Here is a 20354-nt window from a genome sequence, read left to right as displayed (position 1 = left end):
ATCTTTATGAGTGCAGGTACATTTTTCTAATACAGTCTAGAAATGGTAAGACTAACAACTTACGCTGTGGTACAGTAACATGAATGTGAACTCGTGCCAGCTGTTGTTATTTCTGTATACCTGCTCCTGCCTGGTGGTGAATGAGAAATGCTCCCAGGTAACAACACAGAGTTGGAATTCTCATATATATCATACAGGTTAAGTTCACAGTGCAGCTTGCCTTTCAGAAGTTCATTCATTAGTTTCACTCCCAGCATGTAGAGATCACAAAAAAAATAATTTGAGTAGCACCATTTGATAGTTCACTAGAAGTATAACTAACTGTTGCTTTGGCTTTATTAAGACTACAAAGTTTATTTACTGTTGCTATGATACAAAACTGAAGAATTCTACCTAAAAGAAGTCTAGTGAAGAGGAAGCTGAGGTGAGACCTCATTGCAGTCTACAGCTTCCTCATCTGACCTGTTTCTTCCCCAATGCAACTCCAAATCATTCCCTCAGGTCCTGTCACTGTCATCACAGAGGGCAGATCACAGCTTCCCCTTTGTTTTCCTTGAGAGGAGCTATAGACTGCCGTGAGGCCTCCCCTCAGCATCTTCTTCTCTGGGCTGAACAAGCCAAGGGACTTCATCCTCTTCCCATACATCTTGTCCTCTAGACCCTTCACTATATTCCTTCTTAGATTGTATCACCGAGAATCGTATGTGGTCCTTGAAATGGGACTGTACCAGCAAGAGCAGAATGGGATAACCCCCTCCCTCACCCACCTGGAAGTGCTGTGCTTGATGCACCCCAAGGTACAGTTGGCCCTTTTGGCTGTCAGAACACAAGTGACTCATATTCGTCTTGCCATCAGCAAACAGCCCTGGATTTCTTTCCACAGAGCTATAGTCCAGTTTCATTTCCCATTTTATTTTGGACAATCTTTGATAAGTGCTGAAGTCTTTCTGTAAAAGGACGCAGCTTCTAGTTTACAGAGAGTAACCCCTAGCTCAACACTTTCAGCTTAAAAGCTACTGAATTTGGGGGAGTATTATGGGAAACAACACTGTATATGTGAACTGCCCTCTGTTCAGCACTAACTTAAGTGGATCTTTAGCATCATCTATTACAGCCATTCTTATATTCTTGTTGAATGATGAATGACAGACAGAGCAAGTGGTAGGAGGTGAGAAAAAATTGTTCAGAAGAATAAAAGATAGACCAATAACCATGAATAGAATAAGGAGAGAGGAAAGTGACAAGGAAAAGTGTTAGTGAGTTGGATATTGAGGGGAAAAAATCATAAGTATGAATAGATCAATTCATTGTACTCTTGAAGGAAAGATAGTTAACGGTGAGAAGTTAAATTTCACTGGAGGAATATAAGGGAGAAGTATTATATGATCAGAAATCTGAAAAAAAAAGTACAGGAAATTAGGGAAAGGAAAAGAAGAAAGAAATAATAACTATTACTTGGAATTGTACTTCTGCTCTGATATTTTGAGTATCCTTCATGCAAAGAAAAAAATCATTTATTTTCTGAAGCCATTAAGATTTAATGAACTGTACTTATAGGATAAAAATAAAAAATAAAAATCACAGTATACAACCAAAAAAAAAAAAAAAAAAACTTGTTGCACTTACATTTTCTCACCCAGTGAGATTAATAGCAGAGAGTATTTATTTTTTTTATTTCCAGAAGTATTATAGTTGGGTGAAGTGGAATCAATTTCCCTCTCCCAGTATTTCAATTTCTGTCAGGAACTATCAAGATTAAGAATTAGTAAGAGCCAAAGCATGGCGATTAAACATAATCACATTTTTTTCTATGCAGTCCCTGTAGAAACTGAAGATAGTAGCATATGTAAGACTTTGGTACAGCAAGTGCTGTATATTTTCCTGAAAAACAAACGTATTTTTTCCTAAGGCTTTCACACTTGTACGTTTCAATCTTATAAAGTAAGTATAATTCACCTACTGTGTGTTGATCATATTACCTAGAATACTTGAACACCTTCAGAAGTATTATTTGATGCCTTAACATTGTTAACACTGGTGCATAGGAGTATTTGCAGTCTGATACCACTGGAGTCCTTTGTTAACAAGTTTCCTGAATTGCACTTCTTTATTTTCTGTTTATCCATGGGATTCAACACTTCCAAATTTCTTCAGAGTCCCATCATAGATTTTTCAGAAGATATCTACAAATAACATCAAATTCCAATTCTTTTTCCTGGACCTAATGTATCTCCCTTGTACTTCACTTATATAGTCTTTTCTATTAACAGACTTGTTTGGAAAAAATAGTAATTATTGTTTAACTGTAAGGCTGCCTTATTTTTAGTTTGTCACAAAGCCACTGAAGCTGTTTTAGTGAACAACTTTCCAAAGGTGTTTTAAAGTTTCACCATTTACATGAAATTACTATCACAAGACAGTGAAAGTGTCTCATAATTCTTTAAAATAAGATTTTAAGAGCAAGTAGCAGACTAAAATGCAGGTATATCATTGGTCTTAGCTGACTATCCAGACAGTTGGTGTTATGCTTCGTGTATCTGTTCATAGGTAACCTAGAGAGGTTAAGATTGGAGGCAGTCTGGGCTGAAGTGATCATTCTTGGCTAGAGTTTGTGATCTGGAGGAATGCAAGCCTGGCAAAAAGTAGAGTCAACACCCTGAACTTCAGAAGAGCAGACTTCCAGCTCCTCAAGTAACTGCTGGATGGGATCTCCTGGGAAACCGTCCTTAGGGGCATAGGACAGAACAGAACTGTCAGCTCTTTAAGGACACCCTTCTGAGAGCACAAGAACTCTCCATCCCCCAGCAGAAATCGAGAAGAGAATGTGGATGAACGGCATGGATGAGCAAGGGCCTGCAGCTTAAACTGAGAAAAAAGAGGGAAATGTACAGGAAGTGGAATCAGGGTTGTGTAGCCTAGAAAGAATACAGGGATCATGAAAGCCAAGGCACAGATGGAGCCGAACATGGCAAGGGATGTGAAAAATAACAAGAAAGGGTTCTACAAGTACATAGGAGGAGAAAGGCCAAGGAGAGTGTTCCCCTCTGATAAATGAGGATGGAATGAAACAGTTTTGACAGTTGACAATTGCATATTTAAATAACCAGTATCTTCAGTCTCTGAGGAATAGTAGGTTCCCTTCAAAACAGATTTATTTCTGTGTATTATTCACTACCATAAAGCTGGAAAAGAAACAAAACCACACATGCAAAAATAAAGTGGAAAAATTAAAACAAGTTAGTGAAAACTTGAAAGAGAGACACATTTTTTCTAATATGACTACAGTATATCTTTGAGAATGTCTGTAATGAAGCTTTCAGAAGTTCAGTCTGTGGTATCACCTGTTGCACAGATTAGTTCCTGAGAAAGAATGAAGCATATTTTCAAGCTAAATGCCACGTACAGAATATTATGAGACAGTGAAAATACTAATTCCATCTGGAATCTTGAAGAAAATTACCTAAGAAAATATGATATTAAAAATCAGCACAGTACTGCAGTAATTTAGCATTTCCTTTTCCATGAAAGTTAGAAAATGAGCATCAATCACAGATAATTTGCACAGAAAGATAGTCTGTGAAGCCACCAGGGAAGTTGTCCCATGGATTCTTTTGAATAATTAACATTTAAATGAAAAAAAAAAGGGGATATACATGAAAATGTTTAAGAGCTGATTGTTACTGCTTCCTGAAATGTAAACTAACAATAATAATCCCACCATATATGATAAGACTGAGTCATAAGTCTACAGATACATGAACTAGATGCAAAAAATGATTGCAGACCCATACTTTATCATCAGCCAAAGGGTATACACAGTACATAACTGTAAGACTTTTATTTTGCACACCTAAATTAATATCAGATCTAGGATCATATTTCAGGCCTTTATTTTCTACTTTCAAGTCATCTTCACTCTTTAATAACTTTCAGATTTTTTGCAGGATCCCAAATGAAGGAAGTCAGGCTTCTGTAGTTAAGAAAAACCTACACATATCTTAACAGGTATGTGTCCCTGTTTTGTAAATGTGCCTAACAGAAACAGACTTTTAGAATACAAGAAGCTCTTAAAAATACTACTGAAAAATGTAGCAAAGTTTTTCAGATAAATGTGATATTTAACCTTAAGCACATGCAGCCAAATGTCTTGCTAACTTCGTCCTACTAACAGGATACACAAAACCAAAGAGACAGGTCAGGTATTCTGAATTTGTAAGATCCATATTAATTGCCCTCTGTGTATCCATGGAATTTTTCAGATTCCATTACATGAAGGGAAAATAGTAAATGCTGGGGGTAAAGCTGATATTTTTTGCTTACAAAAGAAATAGAGAAAGTTTTTATTTTCTGTATTATAAGTTAACCTTCATTTTTCAGCCAATTAGGGACACTGGTAGAAAGTATAGCAGTAAGTAAATTGTGTATGTAGGATTATGTTCTGTGTTAAACCACCATTAAAATTAAATCCTGATCACTCACTTCTGGTAAAATGAATGAACTGAAGTTGAAAGATGTACTTTCTGTATGACAATCCTTTCTGAATAACACTGTATGATAATGTAGTTAAGAGCTCTCCAACTTCACACATTCATAAATTATATGTGTATTGTGCCAAGAAGCTCATGTCTTATTAAGTGATACCTGAAAGAAGCAACAGGCGCAGAAATTAACTTTCAACAGCAGGAACACAGAAATGCCTTTCTCACACTTAGCATTTATTAAATTGTAATGCAATAATGCAAAGTATTGTCATCCTTCTAGGGTTGACATATTAATCAGTTCTTAAGACTAGATTAATTCAAAAGGGTAGGATATAATGCAGTCTCTCTCACCCTGTTTGCACTCTTCCATATACAACAGGGCTCTGCTGTTTCCACAGAAAGCTGCTGTGAAGATTGTTTTCATAACTTATTATTTCGACCATTTTATTGGTATGGACGCTTCTCTGACTTTTACTTCTTAATCATGCCAAACTTAAAACTACTTTCTTTCACTCTCAATGATTCTCACAGTTATCCCATCTATTTCCTTTGATTCCACTTGGAAAGTCTCACTGTTGTTTCTGATTGATTTGAGACTTCAGCCACTCCTAAGATTTTCAAAGACGGTTTGTGCTTTCCCATGCTGATCCCCTGTGCAGAGATGAAATATTTAACTACATCCAAACCTTTACATCCTTCCATACTGCCAAGTCACCCAGATATGATATATTTAACAAATTTGACAGCTGTGCACCTTCTACTAACAGTATAAACTGTACTTTTAGTGTTTTCTCTAATATAAAGACCAGTAAATGCTAAAGGAACAACAAACTGTTCCACGGCCACTTTAAGGTACAAATATTCAGTTCTGATCAAATCAGGGCCAAGCAGCAAAAGTAGGTGGTTTGAATTTTAACATAAGGGATACTTCTCAGAATTACTGTCTCTTGAAGAAAGATATAAATATCCTGAAACATTAAAGGCCAACTCTATCAGGAGCATTGACACTGAGAAGTACCAAACAATAGAAAATAGAACGTAAAATGTCCCCTGTAGCAGCTAAAATTCAAACTCAGTAGAAATAACTTGTCCCACAAAATTAATGGCAACATGTCATTTGAGTTGTGTCTTACATTGTTAAAATAGTAGATTGTGCTCAGAAAGGAAGCATTTATCAAACAATCATTCAATAATGATGGAGATTCACTTCCAAAAGTAGGTCCTGACAGAATACAAGTACTTGACTTAGAAAAGAATAACAGTACTGGAGATCTTCATTTAGGAAACAATGTGAGTTGGTAGGATTACAGAAATTATGTTTTGAATTTTAATTGCATATGTGTGTGTTACTTTGGATTATAGAATATTTCAATACAGTCTGGAATTATCACACATTATATAGCTATGAGAGATTTTATATTGTTTGTTTGCTCAAGCAACTGATGAATGATACTAGTTGTATTTGTCTCATCTAGCTCCTTTTCTTTTCCTCTTCTTTTTCAACAACTCTAAATCCTTACAGACCTTATGTCCTTACCTGTCTGTACTGCACTTAGCTTGAAAGTACTGATTTATCTTATTTTATTAGAATTGCACAAATGATTGCTCAGATGTTAAGTAGTTGTGTCTCTATGCTAAAATAGTATTGTTGTTTTCTTATTTATTTTTATTTCCTTTTTTTATTTTTTTCTAGTATTCTGATTGAAAAATACATAAATAAATAAATAAAGACATGGAACTTGCTTATAGAATGAAGCCTTTTTTAGAAATAACAATAAAAATAATAATAAAAATAAAAAGAATGCCTTGTTTGTGCAAGGCATTGCCAGGGTGGGTAGCAACGGTTGTTCAGAGTCTTTGCAATATTAAATTACTAGTCTGATTCTTTGACACAGTACAGATGTAAGCATAGATTCTTTTGACTTGGTGAAGTCTAGAGTTTTTGACAAAGCAATTTGACATTGCAGATAATTAAGGATTCAGAAGCAAGTTTGAAAATGACTGACAGAACTCTCTAATATCCTTACAGTACTAACCATAAAATCCCTTCCAAATAATTACAATGCAATTTATTAAAAAAAAAAATTCTTAACACACTCACATTTAAAACTCTTTAGATACTATCAGTTACATACATACTTGCCTGCATCCTTAAATGCTTTTCTGAATCTGGGTCCAAATGAATCCATGCTGTAGAAAATCCCTTCAGGCGTACAGTATTCAGGCTCCAAAGATTACCTGAAATATCAGCTGAAAAACATTAGAACAAGATTTTTTTTTCAGACATTTTCCTGGATACAGTACTAAGTTGCTTTTGCGTTGGATTTTTGAAGATTCATTTCAAGCAGAGTTGGCAGATAGTTTACCACTTCCCATATATTGACATTCCAATATGAAAAAGAGAGAAAATAGAGTTGCTAAGGTGACAGCAGCATATTTACTAGAACTCTAGAAGAACTACGAACACTACAGAAAACTTTTTATTTCCTCTTTTTGGTTGTGATTGGTGTTTGCAGAAATGTAGTGTTTGAAAATGTAGAAAATTTCACAGGATGTAAAACTTTTTATAGCATTTATTTCAGGGGAATAAAATGGAAAATTTATGTATTTCAAGATAGGAAAATTGAAATGCCAAAAAGCTGGTCAGACTCCAGTAACACAGGAGTCAGTGATAGGGTGCCTGATGAAAAGGGCAAGTGATTAGTCTAGAATTCTGTTAGAACATGGAGCAAGACAGCTAGAGAGGCTGTTAGATGGAAAGAGAGTAAGGTAGTGATGTTGGAGTTACCTATCTGAGAAATGTGTGATGCCAGGAATTGAACCGTTTATCCTATCTCCTTTAGAAAACTAACTTGGGAAAATCATGTTTTCTGCAGAAAGGAAACTTATACTTAGTGGCTCACATCACAGAAAGCATTTTCAAATGCTGCTTGAAAAAGAGTGAATATGGTTGACTTTAGGTCTGTCTACTTTTTCATGTTGAAAGACTGAAAGTTTATTAACAATAGAATTGGTACCTAACGTAAATATTAATTTGTAAATAGTTTAGGGTTATCTGTGATAATATCAAATGACAAGATCAGTAGTCAAACTATTTATCTATTGTTCTGGTTAATTAATTAAGCAAAAATTCATTATTATTCTTATCAAAGTCAGAGTTCATTTTAGCTTTGTGCTGATTCTGAGAATGGATCTATTGTTTCTCCTCAGGGAAAAGGGATAAAATATGAAATTAAAAGTCTAAGGCTTGTTTTGTGTGCTGCTAGTCCTGTGCATTCATGGAAATTTCTGAGACTGTATTTGCCTACGAATGTAACAATTATCAAACTGGAAGTGAATACATATTCCTGCTTTTCTTACAGAAAAGACAGTTTGCCTTTTTTATTGCTCACAAAGCACCAGGAGAGTTTCAAAGTAATGGCATTTAAAAAATAAAATAAAATAAAAATATTTTAAAAAATAAAAGAAAAGGAAAAAGGAAGAGAGAGATTGAGAATAGGAAATTAGATTCTCTCAGAAAAGGTCAAATAGGGTCTATGGTTTTCATCATGACAAATGAGCCTTCTGAACACTCTACAAAACTTGTGTGTATATTTATCTGCTAACAAGAGCTGGGGTGTTTTTGAGCTTTTGAAAGTTATATGAAAAGATTGTTAGCTTCGGTTGCTTTATTTTTTTTAATTGCTTTCACTTTTCCCATCCAGCAGACATGCCTCTCCATGTACATACATTTGAGGTTATTTTTCATGGAAATTTCTTCAATGTTTAATTTTTTTTTTTTTTTCACGCTTCAGTGTTCTCTTTGTTACTCCTTGTTCAAAAGTTCATTCTTCTTTGAAATATTTGCTCTTGCATATGAAGTGATGTGAACAGATTTGCAAAATTTGGACATCTTGGAAAGGAAAGAAACAGAAAAAATTCAATCACAGTAATCTTTTTTGCTAAAAAGGAATCTAGTTTCATGTTTTAAAAGTTCCACTACTCTATTTATTGTGTTTTTCAAAATTCATTTTGGAGGAACTAGAGTGTCAACAGATTGCAAAATACATTTCTTTTGATGTTGCCAAGAAATATTGAACTTTCTTACCTAAAAGAGATAATTTTTTCTGAGATTTACCTTACCTTTAACACAAGAGTATCTCATGTTTACTGAAAACTTAGTCTAAAAAATGTAAAGCAAAATGCTCTGGCAGAGAAACAGCAAGAGTAATATAGATGTTCCATGTGATACTGTAAAACATCCTTGAAGTAGAGATCAGGCCTTTGGCTCAGATTTCTAAACCTCTTTTGAATGTTTCCTATCTCTAGTATCTGTATTGGCTAAATGTCCAAATATGGACTTCTTCAGCCACTGTGCTCTGTTCTTCCAACCTCTCCATGCAGGGAAAAGCTGCAGGCTCTGAAGTCTTCCCATGAGAGGATCATCTTCCTGACCACAGCCCACACCTTGATATTGCCTCGTCCTACTACGTCTAGACTTTTGCCCCTTGCATGAACAGGATACTAAGCACAGAGAGTCTCCTTGTTTCCTAAGACCAAACACACTGCTAATCTGCACAGATTGGTTTGCCTTCTGGCAGCAAGCAGCTGCAGCAGGAAAGGCTGAAAGCCAGGAGTTGAGGCCACACCTCACATCCTTTGATCTTCCCAGCTTTCCACAGCCTCCTCAACCAGATACAGCTTGTTGGTAGGGCTCACAATCTGCCCGCCAGGTGCACCTGGCACACTGAGACAGCATGTGGTAGAGATGCCACTGTACTGCACTGCAAAGGAGATCTGCCAGCCAGGCCTCCCCACAGAGAATCCTGGAAGAGCCCATTCTGTGGGCTGCTGCTTTGAACTCACATCACAGTGCTGCCTCCCACATCTGGAGCCTGAGGTAAAGGAAGATGAAAGTGATCTGGGAAGTGTAGGGGCTTGTGAAGCACGCTGGGAATGCTCCTAGTCTGTGAGGAAAGCTCACGACTTGGCCAGACCCCAGTCTAGGTTATTACAGCTCATGGTTTGAGGAGATATTCCTTGAGTATGCGCATTGCACATTACCAGGCATGCATTTGATGTATGGTGGAGTGTTTGCACATAAACAGAAGGTTGCTAAGAGGTGCTTGTATTAATTATTAAAGACAATGACAATATTTAAGAATCATGCTGGTATTGATCTGAGTAGTTTTCAGAGATACTGATTATGCCCTTACCGTGTGTAAGTTATCAAGTAAGTTTTGGAAATGTTAAATATGTTTAACTTACTTAATAACTTACCCAGTGTATGTTCCCATTGGCTTCAGCAAGCTTTGAATCAAGCTTTTAGTGCATCAAAAGGAAGAAAAAAGGAGGAAAATTTCCAACAAAAAACTTCCATACAATTCTATTAACCTTTGTAGTAAATCCATTTAAAAAAGGGTAAGTCAACATGAAATGGACCACCTGGCCTGCTATGCTGAAGACTTGACTGCTTTTACCATCTCAGGCAAGTTTATAAGCCCCACTATTCAGCAAAACAAAAGTATTTGATGAACTGGCTCTTCTGAGCAAATATGAATTTCTGAATAGAAATGTTTGGACACCCGTCATATGTTAGTACCAAAACATAAATTATAAACTGTCTTTTCTTTGTTGTTGTTGCTATTCTTTTTCTGACCTGTGAATTTTATTGCCTTTGTGGGCTGTGACACTATAATGTCACCCTGAATATTAGTGGTAGAGAAGGCAGAGAGAACAGATTTGCAAATATATTATCATGTAAATCTTAGTCTCCCTGGTCTTTTTAGAATAACAAACAACTATACATAATTAATCGTAATTTTGCCAGAAGAAGTGACATTATCACCATACTCATAAATACCCACAAGGCAAGGAGTGTCCCAGGGGGAAATAACTTTCATTCAATGGTGTGATAAAATGTTCTCATCACAGAGAGTATTTATTGCCTTTGTCTCTCGAGAGATGATTAAAATAGGAGAAGAGCAAATAAGCAGGCACAAAGCATCTCTGCTGTGCTTGTTTCATACTCTAGCTTCCATTTATTTAAAATACAATGCATTAATACAGAATCTGAGAATGTTTATTTTTCCAAGTTCTGCCTTGTTATTGTTTCTTGATGTTTCTTTGGAGCAAAATTACTAAATAAATAAATAAATAAACAAAACCTTGATCTCCTTTAGAAAGTCCTGCTACACTAAACTGCAATCTCTATCACAATAAGCTACCTACAAACTCCAAAATTATAATTTGGTTCCTTTTGCCCTGCTTTCATGTCTCGTTCTTTGTGAACACATTCTGTTTTCTTACAAGCTAATCCAGCAGAAAATAAAATAATTACAATGAAGTATATCATACTTTATTTACTTAGCTTATTATATAAAAAATAGGAACTGTTGTATGCTTCACTTTTTTAGATGAGCAACGAGTTTTTTATAATTTATTTTTAGTTTTCTGAAGGTTAGGCAATATTTCCCGAAACACTGACTTCAGTTCATAATCCCTTTTTGGCAAGCCAAAGAGATTTTGAATTTGAAAAAATTCTGTTAGACACTCTACTAGGATGAAACCTGCAAATAGATTCACTTTAGCCAAATCAGTGAAAGTCACCCATTGACAATTTTCCTTTAGGTTTTAAAGTTGGTCTCTCAGCACAGATTTGATTCACACCATCTAAAAACAAGTCCAATTTCTGCAATGAACAAAACTTTGTTGTGTTGCCAAGATATCAGCATTTCCATTTTTATGCATTTGTTACGTCTAGATATCTGTTTTGGCCTTCATGACAAAAATTCATTTGTCCCGTGGTTTTGCACGAGACAATTACAGCTTGCTCTTTCTCCATACTATAAAGTGTGTTGCAACACATATAATATGAGAATATATAGACATGTTATGACTCATGATGCCCTTCAACTTAAACATCAAACTGTAATTTCTTTGATGCCAACCTTTGATGAATCTACCAATGAGCAAGGTAGTTGGTTAACAAGTCATGTTGCTACTTAAAAAAGAATTTAATTTCCTGTGCATAATTTGTGGAGTATTAATAGTTCTGTAAATACTTAATGCTAGTTTAACTTCAGAATGAGCTAACATCTGCTCAATTTTAGGTGAAAAAAAAGTAATGTAGATGTTTCATGTTCTTTTTCTTTGTTTGTACTTTTTAATGATAGAGATATTTCACATTAGTCTTACCGCAGCAACAAGTTTACTACTTACCCTCCCAGTTAAAATCTGCAAAATATTCTAATTTTTTCATTAGTGTTTTCTTTCAAGCTATGATTGATCTTAACTGAAGATACTAGTGCAATTTTACTATATAATCACTAGTCTGGGTGAAAATTTATGATCCATCAGATTTTATTATATAAAGTAAGAATAAGATGTATTTGTTACCAGAGGAAAAAATTAAAACTTCACTTCAAACTTTAAATGCATCATTTATTGAAAACAAGTGTTTTTAGTATTTCATTTTTAGTGTTGTTAAGCATGGAAGATTTATACTATAAAGTTAAGAAAATTCATAAATCATAATGTGCATTGATCAGTATATATTCATCTAATATAATAATCTAATTACTTATTCTGAATAATAGGGCTATGGCAAGTCTACAAACAGAACTCAAAATAAGTCAGGAAAGTGATGTCATTTTTTGACTTATGAAGACACAGAATAACTATAAAATGTAAATGACACAAAAAAAAGAAAGTAATTATAATTAGAAATATGCGTAGACTATGAACTATAATTCTTAATTAACATTAAGTTAGATAAAAGGAAAAAGTACTTTACAGTGAGAGTGGTGAGGCACTGGAACAGGTTGCCCAAAATTCTGATGGATGCCCCATTCCTGGAAATTTTCAAGGCCAGGCTGAACCATGCTCTGAGAGACCTAACCTAGCTTTGGATGTCTCTGATCATTGCAGGGGAGTTGGACTAGCTGACTTTTAATATTCCCTTCCAATGCTAAGGATTCTATGATTCTATGATTTTCCGGGTTTTGGTTCAACCTCTTTAATTTGAATTAATTTTTTCTGAACAACTTTCTCACGTGTCCTTACAATGTAAACTATACAGTAATGAGTCTTCTTAAACTATATTTTGAAGCTTCTCGTTAAATGTAATGACATCTCAATATTTTGAATGTTAAAAGACATGTTCATTGATCTTTTCTACCTCATTCTACAACTAAATATGAGTCCAGTAAAGCAGGCAATTAACCTGTTCACTGTATCAACTACTAGACAGGTTAAAAATATAAATCTATCTCACCCACATGGGTAGGTGGCAAATTCTATCTGCTGTTCTTGAAATCTTTCTGGTTGTTTCCTGGAAAGTGTTGTTAGGGCATGACCTTCTTTGATCTGAGAACAAGATTGGCAGGGGTCTGGCTGGCAGTCGGTCACCAGTGTATTACCCAGGACTTGATTTTAGGGTGTCCTGCTCAACGTTTTTATCAATGTTCAGGATGCAGAAGTGGAATGCATCCTCAGCAAGTTTACTGATGATACAAAACAAGGAGAAGATTTTGACTCTCTGTCAAGACAAGATGCCTTGCAGATGGATCTAAATATACTGAAGCTTCGGACAATCATTAAGAGCATGAAGTTCAATGAAGGAAAATTCCGGATTCTGCACCTGGGATGGAGTAATGCTGAGCACAGTTTCAGGTGGAGACAAGTGGCTGTAGAGCAGCTCAGCAGAAAGGGACCTGGGGATTCTGCATGAGCCAGCAGCATGCCATGGCAGCTGAAAGGGAAACTGCTTTTGACATGTGTTAAACAGAAGAGCGAGCCATCCAAAGTCGTGGTTCTCCTGTTATATTTAGCACTGGTATGACCTGGTCTTGAATACTTCGTGCAGTTTTGTCCTCCACCATTTAAAAAGGATGTAAATGTCTTTGAAAGAATTCAGAGGAGGATGCTGGTAGCAGGACAGGAAGGCATGTCCTCTGAGGAGGGGCTGAACACGCTTTGGTTGTCCAGTCCAGAAAAAAAGGATGCTGAGGGGAAACCTCATTGCTCTCTGCAGTCCCCTGATGAGGAGAAGCACAAGAATGTGAAAAGCTCAGCTCCTGGGAATTTATGGGAATGGACAGTAGAAAGATGGATCAACCAAAGAGATGGATAATTTAAGTGTAGAGGAAAGCAGTACTGTATCACAGCTTATATTTTGCCCTTTTTCCTGGACAAAGGTCTTGCATAATGAGTTGTGGAATCTGTAATACAAAAGCAGTGAGACTTTACTAAAAGTAAGTAGAAGTCCTTTTGAGAACATTCATCAAATTCCTGCTTTTTAGGTTTTTTTCAGTTATTTTTCATCATATGAAGTATTCACAAAAGGCACACAAAGGTTTAATATTTTAGTCCTATAAATTTTCTGTTTCACATTTACATTAGGCTAAGAATCTATTTAATAGCTAAAATCTATTGTTGCTTCCCAGCTATATTTGTTATCAATTTTAAACTTCTGGAGCACTGTATGTGCTATGTAAACCAGAATTAGAAATAATAAATCAATATAGAACACCCTGGAATGTAATTTTCCAAACCAGTTATTAAAATCTGCTTTATGAAATATATGGGAGATGCACTTTCTTTTCACTCAAACTGATCCTGTAATAAATAATTCTAGGCTTTCCTAGTTATCCAAGGATTAATCTTTACTTTTTTTTCCATATGATGGCTACCAATATTTTAGATTTTGTAGATCAGATACACATTATAACAGTCCCTTTGATCAGCGTGAGAGTCAAGGAAAGATTTTCGTAATCAGTCACATACCTGCATGTATAATAATCTCATATACATATATGTTGTTTATAAGTATAAAATAACATATTAGGATATTCATTTACTATTTGATAATAAAATGTTTGGATCTTGTTGGATGACAGGAAAGTTTCAGTACACATTTAGTAGCTTGCAAATCAGACTTACAAGTTTCATTCATGATGAATTAATTTACTGTAATACATCACCAAATGTAAGCAAACTGTTTGCTATTCCTCTAATTAAAATCAGTGCTTTATCAGTGAGGGTAATAATTCTGAATTTGACAGAAGTATAGATATATATGCTGGTGCTGCAGACTTTTTAAATGCTCCTTTACACTTGACTTACTAATAGATAGGTGTGGAAGTCATTTCTCTGTCTTACATAGATCCTATTCTATCTGGATGTCGTAAATATTATGATAGGATGGCAGGATGCACCACATTAAACTTCTAACAGCTTGGTAAATGATGTAGCCTAGCCTTTTGTGCTATTGCTGTGATATAAGATTTGAGTTGTTTCTCAAGTTCTCCTTAATTTTCATAATATCTCTTAATTTCCTTGCAGTTTGTTTTCAGAATTAAGCCTGCAGTTTTTGCACATTCTGCATTTCAATTTCTCATTTAACATACTGAAAAAAAAGAAATATTCTGAAATGTGACTTTAATGAGTATTATCTTATTTTTCTTGAGGGAAAATTTTGACTAAATATAGTATATACTAAACAAGGCAAAACAAAAAATGTAGAAGAAAAAAATTTCTTGCATTACTTCTTCAACTGTTCATATCACAGGTATAGTTAGATCCCCAGCAATGTGTAACTTTGTCTAAACTATATGCTGCTTTTATCCTCAGACTGCATTCATTTTTTGGCAGCAGTTATAAACATTTAAGCACTAATGAAGATCATAGTAATCTTTTTCAACCTTCCAGTTTTTTGTAGTTGAGTTCATAATTTTAGAAGCCATCTTTTTTACATGCATATAAAAAAATGCCCTCAGATTTTTTGAAGAATAAAAGAGAGGAAGCTCTGTTCCCTACATTAGTGTAAGGCAGAAAGTCTTGTTGGTCACACTATGAGGGAGCTGCTATACCTTTTTTCTTATTTTGATGGTATCTTCTGTCATCAGTGATTTTGCAAACTTATTTAATGTGTATAAATATATTTAATGGTAAATCTCATTGCTATTAATCATATTTAATACTCATTCTAAATTTTTTATTATATTTAGTGTTCATCACTCATTTTTGCACCTTATTTTGACATATATTATGCTTTGTTTTTTCCTCCGTGGTACATTTTTCTAATGATGATGCATTTATCTTTTATCACAGATTTAGAAACAAGCTTCTAAATCTGAATAGAATATACTGTGGTTATAGAGACATTGCTTATTTAAGCAATTTCTTGTAATACTCACTACTTCTAATTTTCCAGACACACACAATAAAAAGCTTTTGGCATCCAGATCAAGTAGCATATTTCTTCTGCCCAGTTCTGCATCCCTCTCATTATGCCAAATGACTGCTCCTCAACTACCCAGTTCTGAATCCTCTAGTTATAAAGTCTGTTTGACTTGTGTTAATGTGGATTTCATACAGTTGTTTCAACAGTCAGCTGATCATGAGCCAGCAGTGTGTCCAGGTGGCCAAGAAGGCCACTGGCATCCTGGTTTGTGTTAGAAATAGTCTGTTCAGAAGGAACAGGGAGGTGATCCTCCCCTCAGCTTTGGTGAGGTTGCAGCTCAAGTACTGATTTTGGTTTGGGGCCCGTCACTACAAGAATGGCATCAAGGCCCTGGATCATGTCCAGAGAAGGGCAACAAGATGGTGAGGGAGCTGAAGAACAAGTCCCCAGGGAAAGCGGCTGAGGAAACTGAGATTGTTCAGTCTGGAGAAGAGGATGCTCAGGTGAGACCTCATAGCTCTCTACAAAGACCTGAAAGGAGGTTGTAGAGAGTTGGAAGTTGACCTCTTCTCCTCAGAAACTAGTGATAGGACTGGAGAGAATGGCCTGAAGCTGCATCAGGGGAAGTTCAGGTTGGATATTAGGAAAAATTTCTTCTCAGAAAGAGTGGTGAGGCATTGGAACAGGTTGCCAAAGGAAGTGGTGGAGTCACCATCCCTGAAGGTGTTCAAGGAAAGGGTAAATATGGCACTTAAGGACATATGTTAGAGGATATGGTGATGATGGGCCAATGATTGGACTAGACCATCTCTAGATGGTCTTTTCCAACCTCAGTGTTTCTATGATTTTATGATTATATATATGTGTATGTGTATATCAATGGTGCAAGGTTAAAAGAGGTGTTAGTTTCCATTAATTACGCAGTTTTTGAGAACAACAGAGAAAATGGCAGTTTGCAAAGAACTGGAAAGCTCTGTTAATATTTCTTCAAGGATCAAATGTGTGTATTTTGCTTAAATAAGACTACAGAATTAATCTTTTCCATACGTACATCTCAGCCTGAATACTCTTAATTCAGAAGTATTTATATTACAGAGATGCATGTCACAAGCTTTCTCTCTGATACTTGCACTTGCAGTCAAAACCCTTACTACTGGGCAGACTAAAAGACATCCAGGGTAAGGTATAGGTCTGTGGATTTCCATAAAAGAGGAGCTCTAGGTATTGATCTGGTATCTACATCCAAGGCACTATCTTCATAAGCACATTCTGTGTGAATAGGATTTGTGGACCAATCCTGGCCTGTGCTCTACAGAAAGAGGGGCACGGCACTTCTGCTCTTCTTTTTCATCAGACAAATCTTTTGGAAAACAGGAGTTAAACAGTCAGTTTGCTGTTCCTTTTCCTTTCTCTGATTGTCAATTCACATAACTTCAGTTTCAATGGTCAAATTTATAACACAACATGCTGATTACTTTGTCTGCCAATTTATCTACATTGTTGATTTTTACTCTGGAAACTTTTTAAAGTTTCTAATAAGAAAGTAATTTAGGTGAACATTGTCCATCATGGAATTTATCTCACCTTATTAAAAACTCTTTAAAGTTTGCATAAAATGTATTTACTCTGCCAAAGCTGACAGTTGAAATCTTGATTCAATGTGCTGATAAATTTGCACAATTTTCTTTTTATATTACACTTCGCTATGAAAACTGGTAGATTTTTAAAAATTGATTTCCAAATTCAGAGCGGAAAATTAACCAGATAATTAGCTGAATCTGAATATGAGAATCGTGTTTGTGAGGCTTGTAGCTCCTGTGCTTCATTACTGTTCAAATTATCAGTAATAAAAGACCATACATGACTTCTAATTGTTTTCAGTTTGCTTTACTTCCTATTTTATAGGATATGAATATTAATTGTACGTGGCTTACAATGTTTTATTTTATGTCCCTTTCTTTACCATCTGAAAAGAATTTTTTCTTTCAATTAATAATACTGGTTCCAATATGAAATTTTTTCAGAAGAAATACTCTAGAAGTGATCCAATGCAACACCATACTTAATATGAAATAGAAGTTCAGATTTGTCTAACAGTAACTTAATAGTTTAACAGCAACTAAAGCTCTGTTTTGTTTAACAGTACCGGCTTATTATTGTCTTTAGACTTCCACCACTGCTTGCATTCTTCTGACAGCATGCAAGCTATTGTAGTGATTTGACCAATATTCACTGAGCAGAAATCAACCTTTTGTGAGCACTTCTGTCAAAACTACTGCTACAGTCAAGCCTAAGACATCTCAGGAGAAAGATCTGAATTGTCATAAAATCCTCATCTGCTCTGCCATCATCACAGCACTGCGGTGTAAAAGTCTTCCATCATGCATAGAGCTTGAATAGCCTGACAGCTCTTCTAAATTTCTCTGGCTTATGGTAACAATAAAGTTCTGGAAATTGAGTCTTGCTGCCACTAACTTCCTCAGCATATTTCTTGAATAACTATATCTCTTACTTGAGCCATTTTAATTTTCTACTTGGATTTTGCTACTCAAAGATTTGATGGTTTATCATAAAGTATACAGTTTGAGTTTCATGTGGCCTCAGAGCACTTGAAACTCTAATACTAGTTTTTCATGTGTAAAGACAAATGATTACAGTACTGTGCTTCTATCCTTTATTTTTAAATCTTCCCTCAACTACAGCGTTTGTCACCACTAGCTTACTTTTCAATTTACTGAATATGCTATAATAATATCAACCAAACAATTCAAATATTTATATAACTTTTATAATAATATGTTCCCAGGTTGGCGCTGTGTAACTGAAGCTTTCATGAAACACTGAGTGATGCCAACTGTAATGTTCCTAGCCTACTTTTTTCATTATCATTACAGAGGTACTTTTCAAGAGTTCGGGAGTTGTGTTTTTTTAGTTCAATCTTTTCTTAATCTGAAAGTTTTTTGTCTTTTTGGCATGATAGACTGAAAAATTGAACAGAGGTATTTTCCCCATGCTGACTTATTATAATTGCAAACACAAATATATTATGCTTAATGAACGAATTTTACCAGTGGATATCTATTTAACTTTCATATTCTGGGGGGTCAATGGAGAGGAATAAATATTGAGTAAACTACTCTTGTCAGGCAGGATCCCTAATCTTATCATGGCATGTTTGGAATGTCTCAGTGGTAAGCTGTTACTAATCAAAAGATACTAGCTGGTAAAAAAGAAATTACTTCTTGCTGAGAATCTCAGGGGAAAGTATTTCTAATAAGTCCTTATGAACTTCATTTTTAATTCAGATATAAGATTGCTATACTGCCCAACAGCTGCTTTTTCTGACTTTCCCAGTGTGTTCTCCTACTGATGTAATACTGATATATTACTCCTGAGTAATAATATAGTTTTGATATGCTTCTCTCTCCTCCATATTTACTTCCTTAGCTATAATGCTGCCAGGCAAACAGAGATGAAGAACTTCTGCTCTCAGAGAGAAATCAGTTTTCAGTCACACTTCAGGCAAGCAACACTTGAATCTGTGACCAGTTTAGGTGGGGTTCCAAACCAGTTGCCTGTTAATCCTAAATGTCTGAGGCCATTTTCCTTTGTCATTCAACTCTCTAATTTCTATTTTACTTCCTGTTGTCAGTGATATCCTTATGTCTCTTCATTTAACATAAGTAAATAGACATGACAATATGCGATTTTCTTGTGACACATATCTCTACATGGGGATAAGCAGCAGGAGGTAAAGTTGTAGAAACTACTTACTAGTATGCTTGAGGATGCAGCTTTACAGTTTCCCTCAGCCAGTAAATAAATGAAGTATGCCAAATTATATATAGATCTGATACTATGGATTTGTTCTTTTTAATGGCTGAGGGCAATTAAAACTCTTTTCTGCTGATTCATTGTTGTTAATACTGTTGTGATCTCCATTTAACCAAACAAGTTGTCTTAAGTCTCATTCTTAGCATGTACCACTATAAATAATTCTTAGCTGTCTATTGCACAGTTTTTGTTATACTACTGATACTTAAGCTCACTCTTCCCTTCATTTCCAAATTCTTACTGAAGACTCATGCTAAGGACTATGGAAAAAAACAAAGGAAACTAAGGGAAAAAAAACTAAGGAAAAAAATTGTCATCAAACAATTGGGAAAAGTGTAATTAGCTCTGACCTACCCATTTCTCTCTTCCACTCCTTTTTCTGTCCAAAGCAATAGTACCGCAACGTGGATAATGCATCATAGTACTTTCAGTCATTTCTTTGTTTGCCATGTTAAACAGTACTACCTCATCTTCGACAGTATTGTATTTTATATCTGAAAATTATTTCTGCCTTTGCATTATGGACTTCAGTCATGTTGTACATGGTCAGTTAATTTAGTTTTGACTAAATTTTCAGATCCTATAAAGCATCTAAATGGATTTTGAGGTATAGTCTAAAGTTTGTCATTGACTAGAAAGGAGCAAAAATTTCTTAATGATCACAGTTATGACTATATTTAAATTGGATATGCTGATTGATTGACAACAAGTGCAAAGATCCTTCTTAAAGCTGGCTAGATGTAATCAAAATATTGCTTGTGAAATTTATTTGGTTTATGAGTATCTGCCAGTTTGACTATATACATATGTCTTTTTATTACTCAGATCTTTTGTGTATTCATCATATATTAACATTTTGCTGCTCATGAGAAGAA

At 35.2% G+C, this 20354-nt stretch overlaps 1 long non-coding RNA gene across 1 annotated transcript; it reads left to right on the top strand.

The window, feature by feature from the left end:
* Positions 1-3942: 3942 nt before the first annotated feature.
* LOC124417938 lies at positions 3943-9119 on the top strand. The gene is made up of 2 exons (XR_006939225.1): positions 3943-4005; positions 8865-9119. It is a non-coding gene; the product is annotated as an uncharacterized LOC124417938 (long non-coding RNA).
* The last annotated feature ends 11235 nt before the right edge of the window (positions 9120-20354 follow it).

Source organism: Gallus gallus, chromosome 4 (assembly GCF_016699485.2).
Source record: "Gallus gallus isolate bGalGal1 chromosome 4, bGalGal1.mat.broiler.GRCg7b, whole genome shotgun sequence".
Taxonomy (NCBI): domain Eukaryota; kingdom Metazoa; phylum Chordata; class Aves; order Galliformes; family Phasianidae; genus Gallus; species Gallus gallus.
Note: the sequence above shows the minus strand (reverse complement) of the source record. Positions and strands in the feature narration are given on the sequence as shown.